The following is a 16372-nucleotide window of genomic DNA, read 5'->3' as shown; positions in this document are numbered from 1 at the left end:
AGCGTACCTGAAACTCAGAATAATATTCAATTGTATATAAACTTTGCTTTTTCATGTCAGATTCTCAAAGGAGGCACCTTACAGGTTCTGTTTGGTTCATATAAATAGCTGGTGTCACTACTTTCATGATTTAGGGCTTGTATTAAGCGAAATAAGGATTACTTGAATACAAGCCCTAAGATAATCTGACATTTTGGTTCCTTGAGCAGCTACTAAATGTTTGGGTTTTTTTTTTTTTTTTTTCTTTCTTTTCTTTTTTTTTTTTTTTTTTTTTTTTTTTTTCAGAACTGGGGTTTGAACTCAGGCCCTTGCGCTTGCCAGGGCAGCGCTTATTCCACTGAGCCATCTCCCTGGCCCTCTAAATGGTTAACAGGCATGCAGTGTAGGCACAGTGGATAATATGCACAAAGGGATGATTCACATTACAGGTAGAATAGCGAGCCACAGGGAGAACGTTCGTCAGACTACTCAGAATGGTATGCCATTTAAAGCCTCTTAATTATGTCTGTACTTTCCTCTTCAATGGCTTCAGATTGGTTCACTGTGAAACTGAAGAGAGTGAAGCCATGGGTGGGTTTTCATACTGATTTTTTTGACTGAGCCAAAGCAAATTTCTGTGCATCTTATATGTGTAAGCCTGAGTACAGCTCTATATTCCTTTTTATTAATGAGTTTATTAATTTTATCTTGCACTGAGTGAGTTACGTGCATATCAATTTCTTGCTGACTGGACTGTGGGATACAGAGGCCCAGGCTTTCTCACCCTTGTCATTGCAGCATCTGGGTGGCACTGCACAAAGCAGGCACTAACAGCTGAAGAAACATGGGGACTTATTTTAACAGTGTTTGCTGATTTTTTAACAGTGTTCACTTACCAAATCCTCTTGGTGCTAAGGATTGGGTAAGGAATGAAGTCCCTGACCCTGGTCTTCTAAGGAGACGAAAAATTGTATACCAAAGTCAAGATAGGCAACTCCTCCCCAAGCTAGAATGTTCTTGAAGACAAAGGCTTGGTTGTTTACTCATGCCCATTCCTAGTGTTACTGTTTGTGTCTAGATGTCAAAGCCTCATGCAGTCATATAGCAGGCTTCTAGCATTTATGATTGATTCATGATCCAATGCTGGGATTATGGGTATGAGTGCGACACCCATCCTGGGGTGGGAAGCCTGCATACCCCATAAGGGAGGGAAAGAGGCTTGCTCCCTGCTCTTCTCCCTTTTTGCTCTTTATGCTTTTGCTGTTTTCCACCGCTCTGTACTGTTGTCTTTTGCCATGTGCCACTCTGTCTTGGACCCAGCTGAGCATGAACTGAAACTTCCACGAAATTGTGAGCTAAATGAACTTTTCCTTCCTTAATTCTGGGTGTTGGGTATTTTGTCCCAAGCAACAAAACAAAAGTAACCAAGACACCTAGAATGTCTGCATGCAGGAAGCACTCAATATGTGCTTATTGTATGAATCAGGGACAGGATGGCATGTTCTAAATAGACATACCAGTAAAGTTGTTTATATTTAGAAACTCAAGTTCTAACCAGTTCACCAGGTGGACACTTGGTCACGAAGAAAATGACCATCCTAACTGAATAGAGCATAGGGCATGTCACAATGGACTTGCACTTAGAGGGATGGGGGCAGGGAGCCAGTGTTATGGTTTGTGTCTAGATGTATCCCCAAAGCCTCATGCAGTTTTAGGCTTTTTCAGAGGTGGGTGAATCTAGAGTTTGTGATTGATTCAAGGTCCAATGTTAGGATTAAGGGTGTGCATGCTACACTTTTCCTAGAGTGGGTAGCCTGCATACAATATAAGGGACAGACAGGGCCAGCAAGATAGCTCAGCAGACTAAGCTTCTGCCTAGGCAAGCACAAGGACTGGGGTTTGATCCCCAGATGCTGGCCCTGCCCCCAGGCCCACTGAGCCAGCCACCAAGACCAGGCCTGGTGGTGCATGCCTGTAATCCCAGTAATCTCAATGCTGGGGAGGCTGAAAACAGAAGGATCACTGAGTCTGAGCTGTGTAGTGAGACCCTGTACCAAATACAGTTTTTTAAAAAAAGAAGGGACATTCAGAGGCTTGCCTTTTGTCTTCCTTTGGTTGTTTTTGTCTTCCATCGCCATAAAAGGTTGCCCCTCGGCTCTGTACAACCTTGCCTTGAAATTAGCTGATTATGGACTGAAACCTCTACAAATGGTGTGCTAAGTAATTTTTTTCCTCTTTAACTTTGGGTGTTGGGTTTCCTTCCTTAACTTTTGTCCTAGCAATGAGAAAAGTAACTAAGCCAGTAAAGGATAGTTGGGGTCACCCTCATCTCCATGCCATGTGCCCCTCAGCTTAGGCACACTGCATCATAGCCCCCCCTAGGAAACCACCTCACCACTCACCTGGACAGAAAGGACAAGCAGAGCTGCCTCTGACCAGGGGCTACAGAGGCTGAGAGAAAAATGTTCTCCAGAGGAGGTTCAGAGGGTAAAGAGAACAGAAGATTCCACCAGGCGCTCCCCGCTGGGACTGAGACACCCCAGCCAATCATGGGAGGCAAGCACCTGAGGCTTACCATCTAGTGACCACCCAGAGCCCTTAGGGTGTGGTATTTCTTCAACATCATATCCAGGTACAGTGACTTCTGCTGAGGACTCAGGTGCTACACCTCCTCCCAAGTAAAGTACACAGCCACGTCCTCAAAACTCACCCATGTCCTGGAACCACAGGCCTTGTTGTCCAGAAGACTCAGTCCCACCTGAGAGACAGATGCCTCTTGACTGAAGAATCCTTCAGTTTTCCCAGCAGATTCTCAGGAGAGGAGGGTGGGGTAGCCCTCAAAACTTAGGATCTTGCCAGGGATGTAGCTCAGCAGAACACCTGGCTGGCAAGCATGAGACCCTGAGTTCAATTCCTGGTACCAACCCCCCCAAAAAAAATCTAGGATCTCTCTTGGAGCCCTGTACCCTGATCAGCCTGGTAGGGACACCTAGCAAGGGTGGCCTGGATCAGGAAGGACAGCACATTCTGAGCCCTATGAGTATGCTAGGGAGGGGTCCAGATAGTAGCTTCTCTTGAGGCCAACTCAATGGGGCTTGGCTTCCATGTCTAGTACAGTACCAGAAGGACAGCGCCAGAGTAAGAGCTGCCTGCACACCAGGTTCAGCCCTGTCTGCAGTTGTCCAGACCTTGTATTGTTTAAGAGCCAGGTATCGGAGGGCTCCCCCTTATTTCCTTCACCATGAACCTGGTACTACCAGGGAGTCCCCATATTTAAGTTCAAGGATGGTTTACCCACCTCTGTGCTGATTTTTGAAGATGGGGCATCCCCTCCATCCCCTCCTGCAGGCCCCTCAGCTTTGTACACTCATTCTGCTGCTGACTGGCTGCCCCTCCCCTTCCTCCTTTGGTCAGCCCCAGCCTCCACCCCTGCACTAGTTTTCCCTCCTCCCTAAGGCCCCTCAAATCCTTGGAAGGGGGCACACTAAATAGACCACTGAGTTATCTCTGGGGACGCCATAACATGTGTCCTGAGCAAGTCACCTCACCTCCCTGAGCCTGTTTTCCTGCCCAGCACAAGAAAACTGCAAAAGTACCTACAGCTTTAGATTAAGGCCTGAAGCTACTGAAAGCTCCATCCTCTGCTCCTCACACAGGCTGGCCTCAAGGTCCACCCCTCTCTTGACATGACTTCGGGTCAACACACTCCCCTAAGAGGTTTTGCATTTTGTTTCCTTTCCACCCCTCCAGTGTAGTTTCTGGCATCCTTCAGATCTTATTTGGAAATTACTTCTTCTTCCTGAGGGGAGGGGAGGCGTGCACAGCCACAGACACTGGGAATCTCAGAGCCATAGACAGAGACCCAGAGGCCAGCTGAGAGTGGAAGGCAGCGAAGACTGCATGGAGGGAATGCACGAAGGCACTACCCAGGCAGCTGCACCTGCCAGTAAGGGGAGGGCAAACAGGAAGCCAGGCTGGGGCAGGGAGGTCAAAGAAGGCAGCAGGGCCAGGAGGTGATTTCAAGGGAGGGCACAGAGCCTGGCTGCAAAGCCCAGTTGGGGGAACAGTACCATCGGTGGTAGCTGAGGCAGTAAGAGTTGGGTGTTCCCAGGGGCATTGAGGCCTGGGGTCCTGCGCTCCTTGCCTTTCCCTGTACCTGCCTGGCCTGTGGATACCCTGGCCTTGGTCTCCACATCCAGCGCCTCATTGATCATTCCACTGGCTTAGTGCTGATTTCTCATCTCTTCTTCCTCTCCCACAGCCTGACTGCCCTGCCCTGCTCCTTGGGGCTCAGCTGTGCAGGCCTCAGGATCCACCCTAGGCCACCTTCACCCCACAGCAGCCCACTTGACAGCTGAAATTGGTTTCCAGGCCTGCCCAGGTCCACCTCCATCTTGAGATATCACAGCTGACGTGGAAACAGTGTGGCCTCGGTCTCTGCTCTTTCCCTCCAGGTCCCCACCATGGGTGAAACGTTTCTCCTGATTTTAAAATGTCTTAATGTAGCTGGGTACAGTGGTACATGCCTATAATCTGCAAGAGGATCATAAATTCAAGCCCAGTCTGGGCAATACAGTGACTTAGGGAGATCCTTGCTTAAAATAAAAATAAAAGGAATGGGAATGTAGTTCCGTTAGCAGTCCCTAGGTTCAATTCCTAGTACTGCAAAAATTAATAAATCCTGAAAAAAATAGAAAAAAAGAAAAGATTGCTCAGGTTGCCTTCAGAGAGTGAACTGGAGCCAGGACAGGTGGGGAGAGTGGCCAAGGTGCTGCTTTCCATGCTCCAGTCTCCACTTTCAGATGTTATCTTGCCAGAAGGGTCCTTCCAAGGGTAGGGTGGGGGACTCAGCTCCTCCCTTCACCTTTTTTTTTTTTTGGTGGTACCGGGGATTGGACTCAAACCCTTGCGCTTGCCAGGCAAGTGCTTATTCTACTGAACCATCTCTCTGGCCCCCTCCCTTCACTTTTAAGGCCTCCCACTTCCTCTCCTAGTGGGAAGTGGGGCAAAGATCTGGGGACACAGCATCACCTGCAGGACACTGAATGTGACAAAAAGGCAGAAGAGGAAGTAGAGATTAAAAAAACAAGTAAATGAAGGCATGACTTTCTCTCACCTCCTTTTTCTCTCTGTACTGGGACTTGCCCCAGGAAGCCTCCGAAGTAACTGGCACCGCTGAGCTTTCTGGAGCTGAGAACTAGGGAAGGTAGGGAACACGCAGAGGCTAAGGATGGGGTCTCGCCCCATCCGGGACACAGCCCACAGTCCACGGATAATAACGCTGCCACCTCGTCTGCGCAACCCTCCCAGATCCCGCCCGGTGGCCACGCCCACACCATTCATAGAACCCGCTACGACCACGCCGCACAGTCTTCTAGACCCGGGCTCAAGGCCACCCCCAGCGTCCGCCACAAACCCCGCCCCTGACCGGCACCTTACGCGGCAAACAGCGCCCCGCCCCGACGCCTCTTTAGCCCTTAGGCGACCGCCACTCACATTAGTCACAGATACTTACCCTTGACAACTAGGGTCCTACCTCGGGACCGTACCCGGGCCTCCCCAGGCCCCGCCTCACGACCTGGTCTCCCATTAGCTGCTTGTGGACCCCCACCCCAAGGGCCCTCGAAGCTGCCCTCGGGAAACCAGGTGCCTGGTGCCTTCTGGTCCCTCCATCCCACGCACTGCCTGATTGTGCACTGCCTGATCGATGGGACACAGGCCAGAAGTGAGGCCCGCCCAGCCGCTCTAGGAAAGGGAAGAGCGCTGTCCAGGTGAGATAGATAGATAGATAGATAGATAGATAGATAGATAGATAGACCACTATCTCCCACTACCCCTCTCCCAGCCCCTTCCCTCTGCCTCAGAGGTAGTAAGAGCAGGTCTCAGGGAGTGAAGCCCACCCTGTCCTCCTTTCCTGGCCCTACTTCTTAGAATATTTGGATATGACCTAAGAGGTCTTTGGGGTGACGACTTTGAGACGTGCTGCCCGGCATCCATCAGTCTTCATAGAAGGATTTGGCTGAGGGTGCAGACTGTGAAGGGACCCAAGGATAGTACTGTGCTGCCATTGTTTATTTTCTGATGTCCTGCTCGTGTGCTTTAGCGTGTAAGTCATCCTGGAAGAAAAGCATGAGGTTCCTCCAGGAAGAATGTTTACGCCTTTCTGTCTGAGTAAAGCTTTCCTTCCTGGGTGAAAATGTCCTTAGATCAGGTGGTGTTCGGACAGATGAAGATCGTGGCCTCCTGCACTGAAGAAAGTGGATGGGGAGGAGAGGAGGGGAGGAGACACACAGATATACAGCATGACTGTGTCATTAAGGGGTGTGTGTGTGTGTGTGTGTGTGTGTGTGTGTGTGTGACTTGGGATTGGACTCCAGGGGCTTTGCACTGAACTGCATCTGAGCCCTTTTTATTTTTGTTTTGAAATGAAATGTTATTAAGTGGCAGCAAAATGGGCCAGGCTGGATTCAAATGCTGCCACCACCCCCCAACCTCCCAGCATGCTGTGAATACAGGCAAGAGCCACCATGACTAGCTATGGCCTTAAACTTTGACAGGGTGTGACTGCGGGGGGGGGGGGGGGCACACCTAAAAGGGATCCTTAGGAACACTATCTCAAAAGCAAGGGTTTGGATCCAGCATGGTAGCACATGCCTGTAATCCCAGCACACAAGAGCCTGAGGCAGGAGGATCTCTGGGAGTTCGAGGCCAGAAGGGGCCACCTAGTTAGTTCAAAGTTAATCGGAGCTACATAGAGAGACCCTGTCTTTAAAAAAAAAAAAAAAAAGCTGCAACTGGAAGTAAACTCAGTAGTACAGTGCTGGCCTGCATTGGAAATGCTCTGGGCTCAATTCCCAGCACTGAAAGGAAGGGAAAACAACAATAAAAAGAACTACACACACACAGGCACACACACACACACACACACACACACACACACACACACACACAGAATTTTCTAAAGAACACACCGCAGAATCTAAAGATCATATGTTGTAATCACTAGTGTCAGATTCTGTTTCATCATTTTACTTATCCTTGTGAGCCTTCTTTACTGTGAGTGAGATCAAATTAGAACATTTCCACCCAGAGTTGTCCCCTGAGCTTTTGCAGCAGGGGATGTGTTCACCTACAGTGTCCTGGGCTGGCTGCACCTATTCTATCCACGAGCCACAGGTAGGTGTGGAGCACATAAGATCACTTCACTGTTGTGACTGAGGAAATGCTTTTTTACAACTTCAAAAATTTTTAAGGTAAATGAGCATAGATTGAGAGTTATGTGCTGGAGGACGCAGTACATCTAACACAGCATTTCTCAGCCCCATCACTGTTAATGTCTTGGGGCTGGGTAAGTCCTCACAGTGAGGGAGGGAAGGCTGTGCTGTGCGCTGTAAAATGTGCAGCAGCAGCACTGGGCTCCACCCACAAGATACCAGTAACACCAGCTCTCCTGTCCTAACAACCATAACATGTCTCCAGGCACTGCCAAGATTCCCTAGCAGAACCACCTCTGGTAGGAAGCCACAGCCTGCCTCTGCTATGTTGTGATGGTTCAGGGAGGAGGTCCTGTCAGCAGCCTCACTGGACACCTGAGCCTTTGGTGGGGCAGCATTTCGATCTCACCTGGTAGAGTATGAGGTCAAAAATGGCCTCTGTGAATAACACTTCTGCAGGCTTCTCCTTGGAAGAGACTACAGGTATCATAGGCAGGGAGTCATAGGATCAAATAGGATCAGATAAGCAAAAGGATAAAGTAGGATCTCATTAAGCTTTACTAGGACCAGCAAGATAGCTCTGCAGACTAAGTGCCTGCTTTGGCAAGTGAACCCTTGTCCTGAGTCTGGGCGTGGTGGCTCATGCCTGTAATCTCAGCGCTGGGGAGGCTGAAAATGGGGATCATTATGAGTCCAAGCTGCGTAATGAGACCCTGTACCAAATACATAAAATGAAAGAAAAGTTTTACTAAAGAAATTAATAATCTAATTAAGGGCAACTTTTGTCTCTGCAGTTAAGACTCCAACAGTCAGAAAAGCAAGTTGAAAAAGAGAAACCAAATCAAGGAAGATGCCAGGTAACACACCATAAATTTTGTTTGTTTGTCTTATTTTTATATCGGGGATCAAACTCAGGACCTTGCACTTGCCAGGTAGGCGCTTATACCATTAAGCTATCTCCCCAGCCCTTTATATAAAAATGTAACAGGAAGAGCCAACAGACAAAACGAGGTCAGAAACATAAAAATCCAGGATAACCAACTCCCACCCTTACCAAATAAAATACAAAGGAGGCAATGAACAGTCACCTAAGGACTCTTTATTTATATATATGCCCAATGTGGGACAGGGACACCAGTCTTAGAAAGCCGAGAATAAAAATACAAAGGTATTCACTTTCTAATGCCCCCCTACTCTTCCCCAGTAGCTGTCTGTCTTCTCTTTTTCTATCTTTTCCAAATAAACCATTTTCCTTTATTTTAAACTCTACCCCTTTAATTCATTACTGGTGTTGAGAGTTTACTGTCCTGGTAGCTGCGTGTTCCAACACAGCAGCGGTGTGCTGGGTGCACCCGCATCATCGAGCTACACCTTCTCAGGTCATGTCAGCGTCTAGCTCAGAAACTTCCCTAGTTTGGCCACTGACTGCAGGGTCCAGTGTAAACACTGACACATGTTCAGGGCTCTTCGGCCGGCTGACTGCTCATCCCTCCTGACACTCAGCTGCGGTCTCGCCTCCTTATCTGGGGAGGAAGACACACTCCTCTGTGCCACTGCTCAGGCAGGTCATAGGGCTGGCTTGCCACGTCACTTTGATCTGATTCATGAATTTAGAAAGCCATTGTTTGAAGAAACAAGCTTGACTACATTCTTTAAGTTCAACTATAGTCTTCCATGAATAGATCTGTCGAATGTATTCAATGACTAGCCTCTTCTAAAAGAAAAAAAACCCTGTTATTTCTAATCTTTTTAAAGGTAATTTTTTTGGGGGGTTAAAAAAAAGGTAATTTTTGGGGCCGGGGAGATGGCTCAGTAGGATAAGCGCTTGACTGGCAAACGCAAGGATCTGAGTTCAATCCCCAGTTCCGCCAAAAAAAAAAAAAAGGTAATTTTTATGTGTTTCTAACTTTTCAGTATTTCTAGGACTTGTAAAACAATCATGCTGAATGATTAATTTACCAAATCTACCCATTTTATATTCAAGTGGAAAAATAAGCATTTGAGATGACTCGGAGACTATAAAACTGCCAGCCTTTCTTTGGCAAGGCAGGTGACTAGATGGATGATTCCCTTTAATATCACTGTGGTACTTCAACTTTTATTAGATTTGAAGCCATTTGCCTTTAGGAAAAGCCTGGTAAACGTCTGCTGCTTTTTTTTTTTTTAATTCAGGAAATCAAATATTAAAGTCATCATTGTCAGGCCGGGGAGATAACGCAGTGGCTCAAGTGCCTGTCAGGCAAGCACAAGGTCCTGAGTTCAATTCCCAGTGCCCAAAATGAATAAATAAATAAATAATAAATAAATAAATAAATAAACAAATGCCATTGTCGCAGTATTTATGTCATATATCATTATCTGAACTTTGTCTCAGAAGCATTCAGAATATGCTTTTTGAGAATATTTAGCTTGGAATTTGTTATTGGTTAACTTTACCACTTCACAGTTTCACTAATTAGTTAACTGACACAAAAATATTCACCTTCATTGTTGAATAAGAAGCCTTTTCTATCCATGTGTTGGGGAGAGACTGCACAGAGCAAGAAGGCATGTTACATTATTTGCAATAGAGAATGAAACAGGTTGGCTTTCCTGACACATGCAAGGCAGGTCTTGTCTACAAAATAGCAAATGTCACACTTGATGGGTCATGGATCTTTCCAAAATAAGCCACTTGCATAGCTTGTCCTCATTTTCTCACAGATAGAAAATAGTCAGATGCATAGAAGCCAGTATCTGGTTGGTGTGTTTTGTTGTGGTTTGGGGTTTTTGACACAAGTTCTCATTCTATAGCTCAGACTAACCTTAAATTCCCAGTGATTCTTCTGCCTCAGCCTCCAGAGTTCTGGGGTTACAGGTGTGCACTACCATGCCTGGCTGCTAGGATGCCCAGGCTGGCCTCCAATTCCTGAGAGCCAGTGATAGACCTCAGCCTCCTGAGTAGCTGGGACTACAGCCATGATTATTTATTTATTTATTTTGTGTGTGTGTGTGTGTGTGTGTGTGTGTGTGGCCAGCTCAGCCCACCAGGGGGCGGGGCTGGCTGGTATGTGGTGCTGGGGGATTGAACCGCGATCCCTGTGTTTTGCTTAGCTTAGCTTGTTCTAAGTAGGTGCTTTAGACCACTGAGCCATCTCACCAGCCCCAAGGGACTACAGCCATGTAAACTCTGCATCTATTAGGTGTTGACCTCTTAGCCCTTCATCACATGGACTTGTCTTCTAGCCACTGAGCTTTCCTAGGACTCTTAGATCATCTCATTTTTCAATAGGCCTTCCCTGTTTCTTAGACAATTTGATTACTCACAGGGCAAGATACACGTGACCAAGCTCCATGAGTTTGAGCGGGTGTCTACTCCCTGTGGAGGCTGCACACGCCTACATCTAACCTAGCAGGGCCTTCGCTCTCCCCGGGGCTGGTTGTGAGTGAAGTGAATGACAATATTGAGAGATCACTCTGTCAAATCTTTAGCTGTATGAGATATGCATGAGTGTCATTCACAAAAATATAAGTACACGTGGTTTTTAACCATGAAAATTGTTTGAACTCATAAGGACAAAAGTGCAAATTAAAACTACACTTTCTCATTAGATAGGTGAAGAGTTGTATTTGCGACACAGAATGTGGGGGAAGTAGTGTTCTCTGCCAAGGGTGGTATGGAGCTGAGGTGGCCTCCCTGTCAGCAGGGTAGCATCTTCATCATAAAAATAGCCAGACTCCTTTGACCTTGCATTTCTACTCCGTGAAATTGCCTAGATATACAATAAAGTATGTATGAGGGCAGCCATTTAAATGTCTGTGGGCTTGAAAGATTGGAAATAACATAAAAAGCCTTTGATAGTTCAATCAATTATGAAAAGAAAAGCAGTGACTGTTATGGTTTGTGTCTAGCTGTCCCCCCAAAGCCATGCAATCATGGGGCGGGGACTTTTAGAGTTTGAGATTTATACATGATCCACTGGAATTATGGGTGATCCACTGGGATTATAGGTTTTAGTAGTGCTGAGATTATGGGTGTGTGTACTTCACCCAGTTCGGGGCAGAGGGCCTGAATGCAATATAAGAGAGACAAAGAGACAGACTCTGTCTGTTGCCACTGTTGTTGTTCTGCCACCATGAACTGGATGCTCTCTGCCCCGTGCCACTCTGTGTTGGAGCCAGCCAAGTATGAACTGAGACCTCCAGTAACTGTAAGCTAAGTAAACTTTTCTTTCCTTCATTTTGGGTGTCGGGTATTTGTCCCAGCAACAAGAGAAGAGTAACTGAGAACAGCTATGGAAGGTAATGGAAAGGTATGCTCAGGGCAGGTCTGTGCCCAAGGAAACAAAAAAGGACATAAATGGAAAAGTGGGACAATAGGGAAATAAGGGCTGGCCAAATAGCTCAGCGGAGTAAAGCACCTGCAAGCAGGTGCAGGGGCCAGGGGTTCAATCCCTGGGCCTGCTGTGCCAGCCCTGCCACCAGGGCATGCTCAGACAACAATTGAGACTGGGCATGGTGGCTCACGCCTATAATCCCAGCTCTCGGGAGGCTGTAAACAGGCAGATCACTACAAGTCTGATCTAGTAATGACATCCTGAATACCCTGTAGACCCTTCCCTAAAAAGTACAAAAGGGGGCTGGGGAGATGGCTCAGTAGAATAAGCGCTTCCCTGGCAAGAACCTGAGTTCAATCCCTGGTTCCGCCAAAAAAAAAAAAAAAAAAAAATCAAACAAACAACCAACAACAACAACAAAAAAAAACAAACAGGGAAATAAGCACACAGATAGATTAGGCACTCAGATTTTAAAAGACGTGCATCCCACCGTGGGTGCCTCTCATTGGATCTCTGGATAAGATTGATTGAAATGATTAGGTGCTGAGTTATCTCAGGGACATCTTAGTATGCAGTTCCTATGTATGAACCTTTAAGAAGCTTGACTGATGAAAAGGTTACTGAAGGTTAGGCTATGTGCTCTGGCCTAGAGTTTTAGAGATTTCCTGGGTCTGTTTTTATTTTTGCTTCTTAGGACAGTGGAAAATCAGGTAGATGAAACGGTGTGGCCTCCTAGCCCCAGCTGTGCTACCTGTACTAGTCTGATCTGATTGCCTTACAGGGTCTCATGTGGTGTTGTTGATGGTGCAGATCTGGGTCTTCCTTCTGGAAGAAAGTTAAAAAACACCTTCAAATTCCAACACCCGATGGTGTGCAGGGTTGGGTTCCCAGAAGCAGACTCAGACTAGGATTCCTGTAAAATACTTTCATTAGGAAGAAATGAAGACAGAGGCAGGGTGGGAATTAGTAGTGAGTCTGAGAAAGGCGATCAAATTGAAACCAAGAGGTTAAAATGATTCTCCAGCTTTCTCATGAAAGAATAAAACACCAGCTCTGGGACCAACAATGTTTCAGCAGAACCAGATTTTCAACATTTTTGGGGCCCTCTGGTGGGCCAAAGCCTGGCTAAATACACATAGGATTATTTCCTGTCTTTTGTTCTACCTAATCTATAAATTGAAGTGGTTCTGTGTGGTGGGGGTTGGGTCAGCACAGCAGTCAACTGTTTTCCCAATTGGGCCAAATTATGAATAAAGTAATTTTTCCATTTTTATTGCTTTTCTAAGATTCTTGGTGGCAGGTGGACCAAATCAAGGTAGTAGGGACTCAGATTTAGGCCTCTTGATGGAATTCCTGGTAATAAAATAAAGGCTTGGCAAATGACAGTTCAATGCTAGAGAAGAGTCTGCAGACTAGGTCACCTAAGAGCTGTCCAGGGAGGCAGGACACTTAAACTTCTGTGGTGGTCACTAACAGATGTAAACAGTGGGTCCTGCAGTCCCACCGAACCCACAGGAGAAGCAAGGACCAGGGAGGTGTGGCGTGAAATGACGTAGAAGCTGAACAATGTGGAACAGCAAGTGGCACAGTCTCAAGAAATCAAGTCTGAATTTCACGATCCTACTTTCTTGAGCAAGTGCCAATTTTTCCAAAGGAGCAATTCCATTTTATACTCCTGCTTCTCACCCCATTATTCATAAGGCAACCCAGGAGGGCTCAAATCTCTACATCCTGCCAACACTTGTTACTGTCTGCCCTTTTTATCAGAGCCATAGTTAATAGGTATGAAAAAGTGGTCATTTTTTTTGTATTTTAGACTTTATTAATAAAAAATAATATTCTTCCACAAACACAACATGCTTTTCCTTACAAAACAACACATCTTCCCCTACTAAAGGACAATCGTATTCCACCCTACTGGCAACTGAAACTTAAGTCTGCCACAGCTTCAAGGACCCCAGTAGAAAACCAGATTCTTGGGTCAGAAACAAAGGATTTTTTTTTTTTTTTTTACTCATGATAAAGAAGCCGGAGTATTAGCATTTCATGTACCAATTCCCTGAGCTCTGGTTCCCCAGGGCAGCGTAAAAGAGGGCCAAGTGACATCTGCACATATAGCCAGGTTGTATTACAGGACAAAAAGCCTGAGCTTAGGGACTGAATTTTTTATATTAGACATTAAGCATACTTGCCCTTTGTTCCTAAAAAGATGCTCTCTCTACCTCTTAAGGCTATTTGCTACATAAACACTTATAGTTGAGAAGTGATAGCCTACTGGCAGAAATAAAACATGAGAGAACCATGGAGAACTACCACCCAACACTCCTTAGAGAAAATTTTAAGCGGTGCTTAAAGATATTAATGGCCAAGCTCACCATGGTTCTGATTTCCATTTCCCTATGACAGCTGATGTTGTGCATCATTTCATGTGCTTATTGGTCATTTGTATATCTTTTTTCAAAAACATTCAAGTCCTTTGCTTATTCTCATTTGAGATGTGTTCATATGGAGTTGTAGAATAGGTCCCTCTCTGCTAAGGGACCTATTCTGGATGTAGGTCCCTTAGCAGAGAGATGATTTGCATATTTTCACTGCTGCTGTAGGTTGTTCTTTTGTGTGTGTGTGTGTGTGTGTGTGTGTTGTGGCAGGAAGAGAACCCAAGAGGATGCTCTACTACTGAGCTGTACTCCCAGCCTCCCTTCACTCTCTTTGTTGTTTTTGTTTTTAGTGGAACCAGGGATTGAACTCAGGCCCTTGTGCTTGCCAGGCAAGCGCTTATTCTACTGAGCTATTTTCCTGGCCCCAACTCTACTCTTTGTTATTGTACACATCAATGGGCTACATTTGGGCAGATTTGTACATGTACACAATATGGTCATTTTCACACCACCGAGTCACCCTCCTTTATCTTCTTGAGATTTATATTTATAGCACAAATTTTTTTTTTTTTGAACTGGGGACTGAACTCAGGCCTTTGCGCTTGACAGGGAAGTGCTTATTCCACTGAGCCATCTTCCTGGCCCCCAAAATTCTTGATTTTAATGTGGTCCACTATTTCTATTTTTATTTTTCAATTTTCACTTTTGCTTTTGGAACCTTTTTCAGTTAATCTATTTATGGTTTGTTCAACCATTCTATTTTTTTTTTTTTAAATTTTAAAATTTTATCATCTTTCCGGCATAGTGATGCATGCCTGTAATCCTAGGAATGGGGAGGCTGGGGCAGGAAGGGCACCATGAGTTCAAGGCCAGTATGGGCTACATATGAATTCAAAAGCAGCCTGAGGGGCTGGGAAGATAGCTCAGTAGAATAAGCACTTGCCTGGCAAACGCAAGGGCCTGAGTTCAATCCCTGGTTCTGAAAAAAAAAAAAAAAAAAAAAAAAAAATTCTCAAGAGCAGGCTGGAGTACATAGCAATATCCTGTCTCAAAAAAATTTAAAAAATGCATCCTGTACTTGGAATTGTTACAATACCTCTAGGCAATATATAGTATGTATCAAGAGTTGTCATTAGGTTGGCAGAAAAGGACCATGCTTCAAAAAGTCAAGGGGAAAAAAAGGTGTTTTTCATTATCCCTACTTTATTCTTTGTACATTCTTTAGATTTACTGATACTCTTTTTCTATCTTCTTAAATTCAACATTTAAATTTTAACATATTAATTCTTTTTTTAATATATTAATTCTTGACTTCTAATTATCAAAGGACATTAAATTATTTGCCTCAAGTTTATAAATTAATGAAGTGATCAGTAATCATTATCAGAAATTGATTAATATTTCAAGCTCTGGTTAGTAGAAGTTGAAGAACAGTAAGGCTGGTTAGTAGAAGTTGAAGAACAGTAAGGGAAGGGGGGGTAGGAAGGACATTGCCAATTTCATAGGAAAGAAATGGACAAAAAGAGAAAGAGGGTTGAGGATGTAGATTAGTGGTAGGGTACATGCCTAGCATGTGCAAGGCCCTGAAAGAAGAGGGAGAGAGAGAGAGAGAGAGAGAGAGAGAGAGAGAGAGAGAGAGAAATTCAGGATAAATGATACAAAAACTCAGTCTCCGCTGACTTCATGGCATTCATTTAATAAATATGGGGAAGAAGTAAGTATAGTTTTCTTCTGCAAGTTAATATTTTTACTTTGGGATCATAAAATTTAAAGAGGATACAATTTTCTTATCTTTAAGCTTTTTAAATTAAGCCTTATTTTAAATGTTTAATAATTTTTTAAAAAGATACTACATAATATGTATTGATTTTATAAAATCTGAAGCATGACCTTTGGTACTGCAGCTACATCTCCAGCCCGGTTTATTTTTATTTTTTATTTTTGATACAGGGTCTTGCTACACAGTTCAGACTCATAGTGATCCTCCTGTCTCCGCCTCTGTAATGCTGGGATTACAGGCATGCACCACCATACTTAGTTCTGGGGCCAGCATGGCATAGAGTACTGGGGATCGAACTTGCACATGCCAGGCAGGCTCTTAGACTGCCAAGCTCTCTCCACAGCCCTCCAATCCCTTTTTAAAATTAATTAATTAATTAATTAATTAATTAATTTTCAGAGACAGGGTCTCACTAAATTGTTAAATTACCCAGCCTGAGCTCTAACTTTCAATCCTCCTGCCTCCACCTTCTAGAGTACTAAGATTACAGATGTGCACTACCACCCCGGCTCTTTGTATGTACACTGCATACTTCTTTGTATTTTTGTATGATATATGTATATATAAAATTATATAGGGGCTGGCGAGATGGCTCAGTGGTCTAAAGCACCTACATGGAACAAGCTTGGCAAAGCACAGGGACCACGGTTCGATCCCCCAGCACCACATGCCAGCCAGCCCCGCCCCCTGGAGGGCTGAGCTGGC

Source organism: Octodon degus, unplaced genomic scaffold (genome assembly GCF_000260255.1).
Source record: "Octodon degus isolate 3935 unplaced genomic scaffold, OctDeg1.0 scaffold00104, whole genome shotgun sequence".
NCBI lineage: Eukaryota > Metazoa > Chordata > Mammalia > Rodentia > Octodontidae > Octodon > Octodon degus.
The sequence above is the reverse complement of the archived record's forward strand: the minus strand, read 5'-3'. Positions refer to the sequence as shown.